At 37.9% G+C, this 18471-nt stretch overlaps 1 protein-coding gene across 1 annotated transcript in view; it reads right to left on the bottom strand.

The window, feature by feature from the left end:
• The window catches only part of HDX (highly divergent homeobox), a 154763-nt gene that overhangs the window by 69675 nt on the left and 66617 nt on the right, over positions 1–18471 (bottom strand). The window lies entirely within an intron of this gene.

Genomic DNA, 18471 nt, shown 5'->3' on the forward strand with positions numbered 1-18471 from the left:
AAATGATTATAATCACATAAATAATACATTGTATTGTCATTGTAGAAAATAAGGATAAATTTTTTAAGAAAGAATTTAAATTATCCACAATTCTGTAAATAGCACTTGTTAATATTATAATGTCTATTTTTTTCATTTTTCTATGATACACATATTCATATTCACACTAAATATATTTTAAAAAATAACAGTTAGGGCGCCTGGGTGGCTCAGTCGGTTGAGTGTCCGACTTCAGCTCAGGTCATGATCTCACGGTTTGTGAGTTCGAGCCCCACATCGGGCTCCATACTGACTGCTTGGAGCCTGGAGCCTGCTTCGGATTCTGTGTCTCCTTCTCTCTGCCCCTCCCCTGCTTGCACTGTCTCTCTCTCTCTCTCTTTCAAAAATAAATAAACATTAAAAATATTTAAAAAAATAACAGTCAAGATCACATCACTGTGGTGTCTTTTGAGAATTTAGTCTAGATTGGCCATGTGTAGATCTTGTATTAATGTTGTAATAAATTAAAAGTGTAAATAAGAAAGGCTTAAGAAGATAAGGTAGCTTTTAATAATCATATTTATGGCTTCAGAAAGTTTCATAATAACCCTATCCTTTTTGTTTTTAGATTTTTTATTCCAATAAACTATAGACCTTATATGTTATTTTAATTCAATGAATCCTAGAGGCAACTGTAGGAAGTAAATTAGAAGCATGATGGAATAATGACTTTCATTTTACTGATAAGGAGTCAGGAATAGCAGGGTCAAAGGACACATTTAACAAGGAACAAAATGTCCATCGCAGAGCTAGAAATAGAAATCTGATTTTTTTTTCTAGTAGCTTCATCCTTATGAGGTCTCCAATTAGCTAAGGAGGTGGTAAAAAAAAAATCTAAAAATGGCTTTTAATTAAAAATCTATATCCTGCAAAGCCCTTGTATGTGTATGCATGTTTTTGTGATGAGAGAACAAGAATGAGAGAGCAAGAGAGTGAGAGAGAAAGTCTGTGATAGTGAGTTGAGAAGAAATGCTGCAAATCATGGAAGGAGGTATGAGGTTCTGTTGCTGCCTTCTGCCTAAAAAGATATGGTCTGGTCTCACAGAGGCTACACCTCAAATCCTTTGTAGAAGTACACTGATTTGAATATTCCCTTTCTTTCTTTTTTTTAACTTTATTTTTGAGACACAGAGAGACAGAGCATGAGCAGGGGAGGGGCAGAGAGAGAGGGAGATGCAGAATCTGAAACAGGCTCCAGGCTCTGAGCTGTCAGCACCAGAGCCCGATGTAGGGCTTGAACTCATGGACTGTGAGATCATGATCTGAGCTGAAGTCGGACGCTTAACCGAGTCACCCAGGTGTCCCTCAACATTCCCTTTCTTAATGAAATTTAAAATAGAGTCCTCTCCTGAATTGGATTTGAATAACAGTATAATGTATACAACATATAAAGCATGACTTAAATGAAAGAGTTATCATAGCTAAAACTGGTAAAATACTAAAAAACAAGTGCAAATATGTTTTAAAGCTACAACCCTTTGAACAAGAGTTTTATTTTTTAATTTTTTAATGTTTACTTTTTTTTTATTTTTGAGAGAGAGAGAGTGACAAAATGTGAGCAGGGGAGAGACAGAGAGAGAGGGAGACGCAGCATTCGAAGCAGGCTCCAGGCTCTGAACTGTCAGCACAGAGCCATTTCCAGGGACAAACCCACGAACCGTGAGATCATGACCTGAGCCAAAGTTGGTGGCTTAACCAACTGAGCCACACAGGCGGCCCTGAGAAAGAATTTTAAACATCAGGAGGGAAAGCAATATATGAACTTGTGGTTTACTACCAAAATAGTGAAGTTAGATTGTATAATTAATGAGTCTATTCATAGGCAATATAGTACAGTTGTTCTGTGTGTATGTTGATCATTCAACACAGATAAATGATAAATTTGTTTTTCCTCTATTTAAAAAGCCTTGATGAGTAACATTTATTGTAAGTACTAGTACTAAATTACGTGTTCCTAAGGAACAAATCAAAATATACCATACAAGAGTTTTTAATCAAGTGGAATAAGCTTCAAGTATTTACAATATAAAAAGCTCATTAGGTTCCCATTGTATATCGATCGTACCATAGTTTTGTAACTAACATAAAACAGAAAGCAAAATAAATGGTAGGGTTCTAGGTAGATTCAAATAATCCACCATAACAGCCAGCATAAGGGTTTTTATATATTTCCATTGCATCAAGTTCTCCAGTGCAAGCCAGGCTACATTACTGTCAGAATGTAAGGAATAATGAACAGATCGCTGAACACACTCAGCCAATTAATTTGTAATTCATTTAGAGGACACCTGAAGCTGATTCATCCCTTAAATTGAACTAAATAAAACCTGACTTGATTTGTTAGAAATGTGCTGGGGTCCCAACATTAGCAATGTTGAAGGCAAGCTATTATGATAATGCCTATTAAGTAGAAACTTATGGGGGAAGAACAGTTAAAGTTCTTAAAAGCATCTTATCCAAGAAAATAATAAGGTTATAAAAATAATTTATCATTAAAACTGTAAATATTGATTTAGAGAAGAATAAAAAGGTGGACACAAAGGATAACGTACATTCTGCCCTCAAGTTAAAATCAGTTTTGTTTTTTGACGGGGATCTAAGCCACTTTCACTTTAGAAAGAAACCTACAGCCAAAACCACTGGCTCAAGTGAGAGAGACATATTAAACAATTCTCTTGTTGATTTTGTGAAAAGAATAACATTCCAGTAACCCTGAAACTAGGGTGAAAGCTGAGGTTTGGCCCAAGTGACCAGGTAATTGTATTGATTTTACATGGATTATATTGCAACACAATATTCAGAAACCTTCTGGTCTCTTCACAAACTTCATAACATTTGTAGGAATTTAGTTCTTTGCTTTTCTTTTAAAAATAAAATTAGATGACAAAACTCTGATGTTGGGGAGTACAGTGTCCTGTTTTAAGTATGGATCTTACTTAAATGTAGAAGTAAACTATTTATATTCAGAGGAAGCCCCTTTAAAATGAGAACTATTAAGGGGCGCCTGGGTGGCGCAGTCGGTTAAGCGTCCGACTTCAGCCAGGTCACGATCTCGCGGTCCGTGAGTTCGAGCCCCGCGTCGGGCTCTGGGCTGATGGCTCAGAGCCTGGAGCCTGTTTCCGATTCTGTGTCTCCCTCTCTCTCTGCCCCTCCCCCGTTCATGCTCTGTCTCTCTCTGTCCCAAAAATAAAATAAAAAAAAATGAGAACTATTAAAAATTTTTAATACAATTAACACTCCTTCAGCTTACTGCTTCAGTGTTCCATATGCTGTGCACCATTCTGCCCTATTTTAATCATCAATCCAGGCGCTAGCCTGTAGTGTTGAGACTTCAAACTTGTTTTGTGAAATTCTATTCATCTTTCTACTTGAAAATCAGCTCATTAGCAGCAGAGATCATACTTTTTTAGTTTTATTTTCATTGTAAAAATGAATAATACACTTGATAAGAAAAATAGCCAAACTATCAGAAAGGTATAAAATAAGCTATAGTCTCTTTCCCTTCCTTATTTACAAATTCCTAATCTAAACACCAAGGCAACTTCTGTCAGTAGTTTCCAGAACCTTTCCAAAACAAAAATGCATATACACTTACAAAAAAAGTGATGATACTATAAACTTAAATTCTATTACTTACGTATATCTTGGAGTTATTTCTATACCATCACATTCAGATACACTACCTCAATCTTTTTTTTTTCAATATATAAAATTTATTGTCAAATTGGTTTCCATACAACACCCAGTGCTCATCCCAAAAGGTGCCCTCCTCAATACCCATCACCCACCCTCCCCTCCCTCCCACCCCCCATCAACCCTCAGTTTGTTCTCAGTTTTTAACAGTCTCTTATGCTTTGGCTCTCTCCCACTCTAACCTCTTTTTTTTTTCTTCCCCTCTCCCATGGGTTTCTGTTGAGTTTCTCAGGATCCACATAAGAGTGAAAACATATGGTATCTGTCTTTCTCTGTATGGCTTATTTCACTTAGCATAACACTCTCCAGTTCCATCCACATTGCTACAAAGGGCCATATTTCATTCTTTCTCATTGTCACGTAGTACTCCATTGTGTATATAAACCACAATTTCTTTATCCATTCACCAGCTGATGGACAGTTAGGCTCTTTCCATAATTTGGCTATTGTTGAGAGTGCTGCTATAAACATTGGGGTACAAGTGCCCCTATGCATCAGTACTCTTGTATCCCTTGGGTAAATTCCTAGCAGTGCTATTGCTGGGTCATAGGGTAGGTCTATTTTTAATTTTTTGAGGAACCTCCACAATGTTTTCCAGAGTGGCTGCACCAGTGTGCATTCCCACCAACAGTGCAAGAGGGTTCCCGTTTCTCCACATCCTCTCCAGCATCTATAGTCTCCTGATTTGTTCATTTTGGCCACTCTGACTGGCGTGAACTACCTCAATCTTTTTAACTGCTAAATTGTGTTCCATGGACCACATAAAAATATAAAGCTTCTGCACAGCAAAGAAAACAAACAAAAATAATAAGACAATCTACTGAATGGGCAAAGATATTTGCAAATGACATATCCAATAAAGGCTTAGTATCCAGAATATATAAAGAACTTATACAACTCAACACCAAAAAACTCCCAAATAATCCAGTTTAAAAATGGGCAGAGGACAGGAACAGACATTTCTCCAAAGAAGTCATAGAGTTGACTAACAGACACATAAAATGATGCTCAACATCACTCATCAGCAGGGAAATGCTAATCAAAACCACAATGAGATATCACCTCACACCTCTCAAAATGCCTAAAATCAAAAACACAAAAAACAAATATTGATGAGGATGTGGAAAAAAGGAACCCTCATCACTGTTGGTGGGAATACAAATTGTTACAGTCACTGTGGAAAACAATATGGAGGCTTTTCAAAAAATTAAAAATAAAATTACTGTATGATTTAGTAATTCTACTACTGGGTATTTAACCAAAGAATATAGAAACACTAATCCAAAAAGATATATGCACCCCTATTTTAATTGCAGCATTATTTACAATGGTCAAATTATGGAACTAATGCTAGTGTCCATTGATAGATGAATGGATAAAGAAGATGTATATATAATGATAAATGGATAAAGAAGATAGGGTGTGTATATATATATATATATATATATACGCAATAGACACTACATGATTTAGAAATATCTAATTGTGAAAATTTAGGTGTTTTTCAGGTTATTGCTATTAAAAACAATGCTTAAATGGATATCTTTGTATATAAATCTTGATTTTTATTTGCAATGATACATTATGCAATTATACAATTTGCAATTATGCAATTATACATTATTTGCAAATATACATAATTTTTTTTGTTTTGATCACCTCCACTTCTCATTGGTGATGAAGGGATTCTTGCCCTAGAGTTTTGGGTATAGCCAACAAAACCCTCCCAACACTAAACAGATAAAATCAACAGTAGTGTATTAGGTATACTCATAGCTTGGAAAAGAACACCATATGCTACAAAGGGACACATGGGGATTCTCTCTGGGAATAGAGTGAACAAACAGAGGTTGTAGTGTAATCCCTGAGAGTGGTGAAACCCCCATTTCCCATAGGAGGATTGGATTTCTCTCAGGAGAATTTCCCACAGGAGGAGGATGTGCTTGGCCTGTTTGAACAGAAACCCACAATTCAGGGATAAGCAGGCACTGCACTTGGTCCCTGCAATGAGTTATTTGAATATGGTACTTTGTCTACAGGTACAGGATGACAAAGGGAACTTGTGGTTGGCCATTTGAGACTCTCCTTGCTTTCCCCAGATGTCAAAACACATGTAATATGAGGCCTTAATATTAGGTCTTTCTATTTTTTTTTTAAATTTGAGTATATTTGAAACATAATGTTATGTTAGTATCAGGTGTACAACATAGTGATTTGACTTCTCTATACATTATGTTATGCTCACTACAAGTGTAGCTACCACTCATCATTATATAATGCTATTACATTCTCACTGACTACATTTCTTATGCTGTGCCTTTTATTCCAATGACTTACTCATTCCATAACTGGAAGTCTGTATCTCCTACTCCCCTTCATCAACTGTGTCCATCTCTGTGGCAAATCAAATAGCTATGCCCTGGGTTAGGAGATTATAGGGAATGCATTGGAAAGGAGAACACTGCTTTCTGGCCTTGCTGAAAACAGCAGGCTGCACTTCCCTTATTTAGTTAATGTATATCTAGGGGTTGGGTTGTTCCTATGCTCAGGAATTCCTTAGATCATGTTATCTATGGAATAGCTCATCTTGTTTTCCACCCTGTTTTCTACATATGCTCTTTTGTAGTCTTGACAACACCTTAACTTGTTTTTCTGTACACTTTCTATACTTTCTTATTGGCACTTAGCCCCCTGATGTATTGCACAATGTTTCCCTACATGTATTCTCAAATACAGGAGCTTGAGATCAGCTTGGGAGACTTCCCTTAGCCTCCCTCTTATCTCTCTTGACTTGCATGAAGCCTGGAGTAATCCTTTCTGCCATCTTAGGCTTTGCTGGACAAAACTGAAAGCAGAACCCACCCATCCCCAATCCCTCTTCCTCCGGCCTCTATAAATATGCCACAAATTGGGATTAGTAGGCCAAAGAATATGTGCATTTAAGTTTTTATAAACATAGCCAAATTGCACTTGTTTAAGGACCTAGAGGGTATTAGGCCAAATGAAATAAGTCAGACTGGGAAAGACCAATGCCATATGATTTCACTCCTATGTAGGAATCTAAAAACCAAAACAAATGAATAAACAAACCAAAAGCAGAATCAGTTCTCTCTCTCTCTCTCTGCCCCTCCCCCACTCATGCACACACACACACACACACACATACACACATACACACACACACACACACACACGCAGGCACGCATAGAGTCTCTCTCTGTCAAATAAATAAAAATAAATAAGCTTAAAAGATAAAGGATCATACTTTTATTTTTTCTTTATTATATTTTTTAAATCCATACACCTCTGTGCTAAACATGTCAGATATCTTTTTGGACATAATTACATTTGCAATCACATTGAACACATTATCTATGATTAGCAATTCACTGTCCTTTCATTCTTAAATTTTTTTTTCTAACTATGAAATTTATTGTCAAATTGGTTTCCATACAACACCCAGTGCTCACCCCAACAGGTGCCCTCCTCAAAACCCATCACCCACCCTCTCCTCCCTCCCACCCCCCATCAACCCTCAGTTTGTTCTCAGTTTTTAGGAGTATCTTATGCTTTGGCTCCCTTCCTCTCTAACCTCTTTTTTTTTGTTCCCCTCCCCCATGGATTTCTGTTAAGTTTCTCAGGATCCACATAAGAGTGAAAACATATGGTATCTTTCTCTGTATGACTTACTTCACTTAGCATAACACTCTCCAGTTCCATCCATGTTGCTACAAAGGGCCATATTTCATTCTTTCTCATTGCCATGTAGTACTCCATTGTGTATACAAACCACAATTTCCTAATCCATTCATCAGTTGATAGACATTTAAGCTCTTTCCATAATTTGGCTATTGTTGAAAGTGCTGCTATAAACATGTGGTACAAGTGCCCCTATGCATCAGCACTCCTGTATCCTTTGGGTAAATTCCTAGCAGTGCTATTGCTGGGTCATAGGGTAGATCTATTTTTAATTTTTTGAGAAACCTCCACACTGTTTTCCAGAGCGACTGCACCAGTTTTCATTCCCACCAACAATGCAAGAGGGTTCCCGTCTCTCCACATCCTCTCCAGCATCTATAGTCTCCTGATTTGTTCATTTTAGCCACTCTGACTGATGTGAGGCAATATGTGAGTGTGGTTTTATTTGTATTTCCCTGATGAAAAGCAACGTTGAGCATCTTTTCATGTGCCTGTTGGACATCTGGATGTCTTCTTTATAGAAGTGTCTATTCATGTTTTCTGCCCATTTCTTCACTGGGTTATTTGTTTTTCGGGTGTGGAGTTTCCCAGACTTTAACCTCTACTATAAAGTTGTAATCATCAAGACAGTATGGTATTGGCACAAAAACAGACACAGAGACTAATGGAATAGAATAGCAACCCCAGAATTAGACCCACAAAATATGGCCAACTAATCTTTGACAATGCAGGAAAGAATATCCAATGGAAAAAAAAAAGATAGTCTCTTTAACAAATGGTGCTGGGAGAACTGGACAGCAACATGCAGAAGGATGAAACTAGACCACTTTCTTACACAATTCACAAAAACAAACTCCAAATGGATAAAGGACCTGAATGTGAGACAGGAAACCATCAAAACCCTAGAGGAGAAAGCAGGAAAAAACCTCTCTGACTTCAGCTGCAGCAATTTCTTACTTGAAACATCCCCAAAGGCAAGGGAATTAAAAGCAAAAATGAACTATTGGGACTTCATGAAGATAAAAAGCTTCTGCACTGCAAAGGAAACAATCAACAAAACTAAAAGGCAACCAACAGAATGGGAAAAGATATTTGCAAACGACATATTGGACAAAGGGCTAGTATCCAAAATCTATAAAGAGTGCACTATCTTTTTAAATTATGTATATGACTTTCAGATAATCTTGTGCTCTACAGATATGATTCCATGCAATTTATTTATTGATACATACTCTACCCTTAGTGAAAGAGTTTTCTTATCTGTAAAAGGGTAAATAAGATGTCCTTAAAAGAATCCTTATTTGTAACTTCTGGGTGAAAGTTTAATTTGACTTTTTTTTCAAATTGAGGTAAAATACACATAATGTAAAATGTACCATTTTAACTACTTTTAAGTATACAGTTCAGTAGTAAGTATATCCACATTGTTATGTATCCATGTCCAGAACTTTTTAATTCCAATTAAACAAGTCCCCACTTCCTTCTCTCTCTAGCCACTGGCAAGTACCATTTTGCTTTCTGTTTCTGTGTGTTTTATTACTCTAGATACATCATATAAGTAGATTAATACAGTATTTGTCTTTTTGTAACTAATTATTCCACTTAGAATAATGTCCTCAAGGTTCATCCTTGTTATAGCATGTGTCAAAATTTGTTTTCCTTTTCAAAAATAAATATTTCCTTTTATGTAAATAGCATATTTGCAAAATTTTTTATGTTTTATTTGTTTGAGAGAGAGTGAGAGAGAGACAGAGTGAAAGTGGGGGAGGGGCAGAGAAAGAGAGAGAGACACAGAATCCGAAGCAGCTTCAGGCTCCAAGCTGTCAGTGCAGAGCCCGATGTGTGACTCAAACTCACGAACTGCAAGATCATGACCTGAGCCAAGTCAGATATTTAACCTATTGAGTCACCCAGATGCCCCTATATGGCATATTTTTTTAAAAAACAATGCATCTGTTGATAGACATTTGGTTTCTTTCCACAGTTTAGTTATTAGGAATAATGCTGCTCTGAACATTGGTGTATAGGTATCTATTTGGCCCCTCCTTTGAATTCCTCAGGGTATAAACCCAGAAGTGGAATTTCTGGATCATATGGTAATTCTACTTTAACTTTTTGAGAAATCATCATACTATTTTTTATAGTGGCTGTATCATTTAATATACTCCCCAACAGGGCACAGGTATTCTAATTTCTCCACATGCTCACCATCACTTGTTAATTTCTGTGTTTTTTAAAATAGTAGCCATCCTAACGAGTTGTGAAGTAATATTACATTCTGATTTTGGTTTGCATTTACGTGATGATCAGTTATGTTGGCATCTTTTTATATGCTCGTTAGCCATTTGTATATATTCTTTGGCATATTTCTATTCAAGTCCTTTGCTCATTTTTTAATTAGGTTGTTTTTTATTGTCATTCAGTTGTAAGAGTTCTTTATATATTTATAATATTAACTCCCTTTTGGATAATGGATTTATCTTTCATATTCTGATAATTTCTAGCCCTTGAGTTTCTGATATATATTACTGTGATGACTAATTTTGGGGGTTAACTTGACTAGGTCATGGAATGCCCAGACATTTGGTCAAACATTATTCTGGGTATGTCATGTGAGGGTGTTTCTAGATAAGATTAACACTTGAATAAGTAGATTGAATTAATCAAATTGTTCTTCCTAATGTAGATGAGTCTCATCCAATAAATTAAAGACCTGAATAGAGCAAAAAGGCTGAGTAAGAGGGTACTCTGTCTGTCTGAGTGATGAGCTAGAATGTTGGTTTTTTTCTGGGCTTTGGACTGGGACTGAAACATTGGCTCTTCTTGGGTCTGAAGCCTGCTGCCTTTGGAATGGATCTTGCATTATTGACTGTCCTTGTTCTCAGTCATTTACACTTGGATTGAAACAACACTTTGGCTCTCCCAGGTGTCTAGCTTACTAACTGCAAATCTTGGGACTTCTCAGCCTCCATAATTGTATGGGCCAATTCCTTATTATAAATCTCTCTTTCTCTCTTTATGCAAATATATACACATCCTGGTTCTGTTTATCTGGAGATCTCTCACTAATATAATCTCTTTATAATCCCAATAACACTTACCTTTATTCTTGAGAATGACTTCCCTCAGTTTTACACTATAGTTGTCTAAGCATTGGGTATCATGAATCTTTAGTCCCAGGATATTGTCATCCAAATTCCTGATCTAACATCCTTCTAAAGCCACCATATGTGAAAAATTACTGTCATTTTGATTTCATTTCTTAAAAAAAGATTAGCAGTCAATTCTAGAGTTTGAACTGACATTGCCCAGCTAACCTTTTACTTGTCACATGCAGTTTCAATCACAATCCTCTGCTACAAGAATGTCATACAAAAAGACATTATGCAGAAATAGAAAATTTCTATCTACTGACAAGCCGAAGAAAAGCAAAACCCATATTACCATAGATAAACTTAAAAACATTGCATGTAGATAACATCTTGTTAAGGAATTCTCTGAAGACATTGACTCATCTTCTTTGGAAAGAATTATAAAAGTGTTTTTTCTAAACTTAACCAGCAACAGTCTCACTATAAAATAAAGGAATTGCTGGTAAGCCTCTATGTACAAAAGCAAACTTGCTCAAAACAAAATAACAAATAACTTTCACACAATAAGGCCCATCACTTCAATATGTATACTAAAATTTTATTCCCCAGCAACAAAATTAAAATCCAGAGGCAACAGAAATTCTGATTATGATGGGCACATGGTAGGTAGAGGCTTAGGACTAATGACATAGCAAGCTGCAATTTTCCTTACTGCAAAATAGTGGGAAATAAGTAAATCCTGAATTTTAATCTTAGTTCCATCTCTTCCTAGTTATGAGCAAATAATTTAATCTCTCTCTGATGCTTAGTTTCCTTACCTGAAAATGGGAATAATACTACCTACCTCATAAGATTGCTAAAAGGATTAAAAGCGAAAACCCACATGAAACAAATCATGATCATAAAGGGATCCAATAAATGTTAGTCATCCTCTGACACTTACCTCCCACACACCCACCCACCTCTCTCCTAAACAGGAAGTACAAAGTACTATTAGGGGGAGACTAATTTATAAAAATCATATATACCTGACAGAGTAACCTATTTTAGAAAGAGCTGCAGTAGCTGGGCATCCTTGGAATTTGCTCCAGCTTCTTTGCGAAGGGCATCTAATACTGTCTACCATTTTTTCTTATAGAAATTATATACTTGCATACATTTAAGACAGAAGATGTAGCTTTTTAAAAATATGTATTTGAGTCATGAGCCCCATGAAAGACAGATGTCACTTGCATGATAGCTGGCATGTGAAAAAGGTCTGATTTCCTACCTTGACAGTATCATCATGTCACCATTCATATTCACAGATTCACATTTGGTAGTGCCAGCTACACTGTGCTCCCTGAGGAACCTTCTATGTTGACTAGATTAAATATTGGGGCCCAATACCCTGAAGCAAAGGTCCAGAACTGAAGGGAAAACTGCTGTAGGCTTCTTCTGCAATATGGCTGGCTGTCTATTTACACTATTTCTACTGCCAACTTCCTAGAGTTCTTATGCACTGGCTGTATTTCTCCATTATACATTTAGTAATTAGTAAAGTTAGGAAGAATTTAGTTTAAAAATAAATCAAAATTGGATGCCTACACCAAAATGTAATTTGAAAGGAATCTTACTGTTACAATAGAATGAGGTTTAAAATGTATTGAAATGTCAAGATCTAATAAAACATCAACCATAATACAGAAAGGATAAGAAGATATCACATGGGCGCCTGGGTGGCTCAGACGGTTAAGCCTCTGACTTCAGCTCAGGTCATGATCTCAGGATTTGTGGGTTTGAGTCCCGTGTCGGGGTTTATGCTGACAGCTCAGAGCCTGAAACCTTTAGATTCTGTGACTCCCTTTCTCTGTCCCTCCCCTGCTCATTTTCTGTCTTTATCTCTCTCAAAAATAAACATAAAAAACATATTTAAAGAAAGAAGATGGCATCACAGAATTAGAGACAAAGGAAGTAACCATACTAACAAATCAGATAGTTAAACACCGAGGAAAACATATGTAATTTTTCCTTACATATCTCCTACTACCTCAATCCAACAGCAGAAAGTGTTATTAATTTTTAAATGCTAAGTAAATTTTGGGCATCATATATAAAAATACACATATCCATATTTAATACACAATTTTAAGATACAATGAATGAAAAGAATGTTTTGCATAATCTTATATGAGGAGAGAAATCAGTAGTAAGTTTTCCACTACATAGGATCTTTTATGAGCCAATTAACATTATTGGGTCTCTACTGGGTATGTGGTACATAAGTATACAGCAGTACTGTTTGTAAGTTTACATATGCTGCCACTAAAATTCTTAGTGATCAAGGCTTATATAAGTTCAAACCCCAGAAAACTTTTACCTTGTAAATTTGTCTTTTCTTTTTTTTATATATATATGAAATTTATTGACAAATTGGTTTCCATACAACACCCAGTGCTCATCCCATAAGGTGCCCTCCTCAATACCCATCACCCACCCTCCCCTCCCTCCCACCCCCCATCAACCCTCAGTTTGTTCTCAGTTTTTAACAGTCTCTTATGCTTTGGCTCTCTCCCACTCTAACCTCTTTTTTTTTTTTCCCTTCCCCTCCCCCATGGGTTCCTGTTAAGTTTCTCAGGATCCACATAAGAGTGAAACCATATGGTATCTGTCTTTCTCTGTATGGCTTATTTCACTTAGCATTACACTCTCCAGTTCCATCCACGTTGCTACAAAGGGCCATATTTCATTTTTTCTCATTGCCACATAGTATTCCATTGTGTATATATACCACAATTTCTTTATCCATTCATCAGTTGATGGACATTTAGGCTCTTTCCATAATTTGGCTATTGTTGACAGTGCGGCTATGAACATTGGGGTACAAGTGCCCCTATGCATCAGTACTCCTGTATCCCTTGGATAAATTCCTAGCAGTGCTATTGCTGGGTCATAGGGTAGGTCTATTTTTAATTTTCTGAGGAACCTCCACACTGCTTTCCAGAGCGGCTGCACCAATTTGCATTCCCACCAACAGTGCAAGAGGGTTCCCGTTTCTCCACATCCTCTCCAGCATCTATAGTCTCCTGATTTGTTCATTTTGGCCACTCTGACTGGCGTGAGGTGATACCTGAGTGTGGTTTTGATGTGTATTTCCCTGATAAGGAGCGACGCTGAACATCTTTTCATGTGCCTGTTGGCCATCTGGATGTCTTCTTTAGAGAAGTGTCTATTCATGTTTTCTGCCCATTTCTTCACTGGGTTATTTGTTTTTCGGGTGTGGAGTTTGGTGAGCTCTTTATAGATTTTAGATACTAGCCCTTTCTCCGATATGTCATTTGCAAATATCTTTTCCCATTCCGTTGGTTGCCTTTTAGTTTTGTTGGTTGTTTCCTTTGCTGTGCAGAAGCTTTTTATCTTCATAAGGTCCCAGTAATTCACTTTTGCTTTTAATTCCCTTGCCTTTGGGGATGTGTCGAGTAAGAGATTGCTACGGCTGAGGTCAGAGAGGTCTTTTCCTGCTTTCTCCTCTAAGGTTCTGATGGTTTCCTGTCTCACATTTAGGTCCTTTATCCATTTTGAGTTTATTTTTGTAAATGGTGTGAGAAAGTGGTCTAGTTTCAACCTTCTGCATGTTGCTGTCCAGTTCTCCCAGCACCATTTGTTAAAGAGGCTGTCTTTTTTCCATTGGATGTTCTTTCCTGCTTTGTCAAAGATGAGTTGGCCATACGTTTGTGGGTCTAGTTCTGGGGTTTCTATTCTATTCCATTGGTCTGTGTGTCTGTTTTTGTGCCAATACCATGCTGTCTTGATGATGACAGCTTTGTAGTAGAGGCTAAAGTCTGGGATTGTGATGCCTCCTGCTTTGGTCTTCTTCTTCAAAATTCCTTTGGCTATTCGGGGCCTTTTGTGGTTCCATATGAATTTTAGGATTGCTTGTTCTAATTTCGAGAAGAATGCTGGTGCAATTTTGATTGGAATTGCATTGAATGTGTAGATAGCTTTGGGTAGTATTGACATTTTGACAATATTTATTTTTCCAATCCATGTTCAGGGAATGTCTTTCCATTTCTTTAAATCTTCTTCAATTACCTTCATAAGCTTTCTATAGTTTTCAGCATACAGATCCTTTACATCTTTGGTTAGATTTATTCCTAGGTATTTTATGCTTCTTGGTGCAATTGTGAATGGGATCATTTTCTTTATTTGTCTTTCTGTTGCTTCATTGTTAGTGTATAAGAATACAACTGATTTCTGTACATTGATTTTGTACCCTGCAACTTTGCTGAATTCATGTATCAGTTCTAGCAGACTTTTGGTGGAGTCTACCGGATTTTCCATGTATAATATCATGTCATCTGCAAAAAGCGAAAGCTTGACTTCATCTTTGCCAATTTTGATGCCTTTGATTTCCTTTTGTTGTCTGATTGCTGATGCTAGAACTTCCAGCACTATGTTAAACAACAGCGGTGAGAGTGGACATCCCTGTCGTGTTCCTGATCTCAGGGAAAAAGCTCTCAGTTTTTCCCCGTTGAGGATGATGTTAGCTGTGGGCTTTTCATAAATGGCTTTTATGATCTTTAAGTATGTTCCTTCTATCCCGACTTTCTCAAGGGTTTTTATTAAGAAAGGGTGCTGGATTTTGTCAAAGGCCTTTTCTGCATCAATTGACAGGATCATATGGTTCTTCTCTTTTTTTTTTGTTAATGTGATGTATCACGTTGATTGATTTGCGAATGTTGAACCAGCCCTGCATCCCAGGAATGAATCCCACTTGATCATGGTGAATCATTCTTTTTATATGCTGTTGAATTCGATTTGCTAGTATCTTATTGAGAATTTTTGCATCCATATTCATCAGGGATATTGGCCTTTAGTTCTCTTTTTTGACTGGGTCTCTGTCTGGTTTAGGAATCAAAGTAATACTGGCTTCATAGAATGAGTCTGGAAGTTTTCCTTCCCTTTCTATTTCTTGGAATAGCTTGAGAAGGATAGGTATTATCTCTGCTTTAAATGTCTGGTAGAACTCCCCTGGGAAGCCATCTGGTCCTGGACTCTTATTTCTTGGGAGATTTTTGATAACCGATTCAATTTCTTCGCTGGTTATGGGTCTGTTCAAGCTTTCTATTTCCTCCTGATTGAGTTTTGGAAGAGTGTGGGTGTTCAGGAATGTGTCCATTTCTTCCAGGTTGTCCAATTTGTTGGCATATAATTTTTCATAGTATTCCCTGATAATTGTTTGTATCTCTGAGGGATTGGTTGTAATCATTCCATTTTCATTCATGATTTTATCTATTTGGGTCATCTCCCTTTTCTTTTTGAGAAGCCTGGCTAGAGGTTTGTCAATTTTGTTTATTTTTTCAAAAAAACAACTCTTGGTTTCGTTGATCTGCTCTACAGTTTTTTTAGATTCTATATTGTTTATTTCTGCTCTGATCTTTATTATTTCTCTTCTTCTGCTGGGTTTAGGCTGCCTTTGCTGTTCTGCTTCTATTTCCTTTAGGTGTGCTGTTAGATTTTGTATTTGGGATTTTTCTTGTTTCTTGAGATAGGCCTGGATTGCAATGTATTTTCCTCTCAGGACTGCCTTCGCTGCGTCCCAAAGCGTTTGGATTGTTGTATTTTCATTTTCGTTTGTTTCCATATATTTTTTGATTTCTTCTCTAATTGCCTGGTTGACCCACTCATTCGTTAGTAGGGTGTTCTTTAACCTCCATGCTTTTGGAGGTTTTCCAGACTTTTTCCTGTGGTTGATTTCAAGCTTCATAGCATTGTGGTCTGAAAGTATGCATGGTATAATTTCAATTCTTGTAAACTTATGAAGGGCTGTTTTGTGACCCAGTATATGATCTATCTTGGAGAATGTTCCATGTGCACTCGAGAAGAAAGTATATTCTGTTGCTTTGGGATGCAGAGTTCTAAATATATCTGTCAAGTCCATCTGATCCAACGTACCATTCAGGGCCCTTGTTTCTTTATTGACTGTGTGTCTAGATGATCTATCCATTTCTGTAAGTGGGGTGTTAAAGTCCCCAGCAATTACCACATTCTTATGAATAAGGTTGCTTATGTTTATGAGTAATTGTTTTATATATTTGGGGGCTCCGGTATTTGGCGCATAGACATTTATAATTGTTAGCTCTTCCTGATGGATAGACCCTGTAACTATTATATAATGTCCTTCTTCATCTCTTGTTACAGCCTTTAATTTAAAGTCTAGTTTGTCTGATATAAGTATGGCTACTCCAGCTTTCTTTTGGCTTCCAGTAGCATGATAAATACTTCTCCATCCCCTCACTCTCAATCTAAAGGTGTCCTCAGGTCTAAAATGAGTCTCTTGTAGACAGCAAATAGATGGGTCTTGTTTTTTTATCCATTCTGATACCCTATGTCTTTTGGTTGGCGCATTTAATCCATTTACATTCAGTGTTATTATAGAAAGATACGGGTTTAGAGTCATTGTGATGTCTGTATGTTTTATGCTTGTAGTGATGTCTCTGGTACTTTGTCTCACAGGGTCCCTCTTAGGATCTCTTGTAGGGCTGGCTTAGTGGTGACAAATTCCTTCAGTTTTTGTTTGTTTGGGAAGACCTTTATCTCTCCTTCTATTCTAAATGACAGACTTGCTGGATAAAGGATTCTCGGCTGCATATTTTTTCTGTCTAGCACACTGAAAATCTCGTGCCAATTCTTTCTGGCCTGCCAAGTTTCAAAAGAGAGATCAGTCACGAGTCTTATAGGTCTCCCTTTATATGTGAGGGCACGTTTACCCCTTGCTGCTTTCAGAATTTTCTCTTTATCCTTGTATTTTGCCAGTTTCACTATGATATGTCGTGCAGAAGATCGATTCAAGTTCCGTCTGAAGGGAGTTCTCTGTGCCTCTTGGATTTCAATGCCTTTTTCCTTCCCCAGTTCAGGGAAGTTCTCAGCTATAATTTCTTCAAGTACCCCTTCAGCACCTTTCCCTCTCTCTTCCTCCTCTGGGATACCAATTATGCGTATATTATTTCTTTTTAGTGTATCACTTAGTTCTCTAATTTTCCCCTCATACTCCTGGATTTTTTTATCTCTCTTTTTCTCAGCTTCCTCTTTTTCCATAACTTTATCTTCTAGTTCACCTATTCTCTCCTCTGCCTCTTCCATCCGAGCCGTGGTGGTTTGCATTTTGTTTTGCATTTCATTTAAAGCGTTTTTCAGCTCCTCGTGACTGTTCCTTAGTCCCTTGATCTCTGTAGCAAGAGATTCTCTGCTGTCCTCTATACTGTTTTCCAGCCCAGCGATTAATTTTATGACTATTATTCTGAATTCACTTTCTGTTATATTATTTAAATCCTTTTTGATCAGCTCATTAGCTGTTGTTATTTCCTGGAGATTCTTCTGAGGGGAATTCTTCCGCTTGGTCATTTTGGATAGTCCCTGGTGTGGTGAGGACCTGCAGGGCACTTCCCCTGTGCTGTGGTGTATAACTGGAGTTGGTGGGCGGGGCCGCAGTTAGTCCTGATGTCTGCCCCCAGCCCACCGCTGGGGCCACAGTCAGACTGGTGTGTGCCTTCTCTTCCCCTCTCCTAGGGGCGGGATTCACTGTGGGGTGGCGTGGCCCGTCTGGGCTACTTGCACTCTGCCAGGCTTGTGATGCTGGGGATCTGGCGTATTAGCTGGGGTGGGAAGGCAAGGTGCACGGCGGCGGGGGGGGGGGGCAGGCTTAGCTCGCTTCTCCTTAGGTGATCCACTTCAGGAGGGGCCCTGTGGCAGCCGGAGGGAGTCAGATCCGCTGCCGGAGGTTTGGCTCCACAGAAGCACAGAGTTGGGTGTTTGCGCGGAGCGAGCAATTTCCCTGGCCGGAACAGGTTCCCTTTTGGATTTTGGCTGGGGGATGGGCGGGGGAGATGGCGCTGGTGAGCGCCTTTGTTCCCCGCCAAACTGAGCTCTGTCGTCTGGGGGCTCCGCAGCTCTCCCTCCCTTTGTCCTC

The sequence above is a fragment of the Lynx canadensis genome, chromosome X (genome assembly GCF_007474595.2).
Source record: "Lynx canadensis isolate LIC74 chromosome X, mLynCan4.pri.v2, whole genome shotgun sequence".
In the NCBI taxonomy this organism is placed as follows: Eukaryota; Metazoa; Chordata; class Mammalia; order Carnivora; family Felidae; genus Lynx; species Lynx canadensis.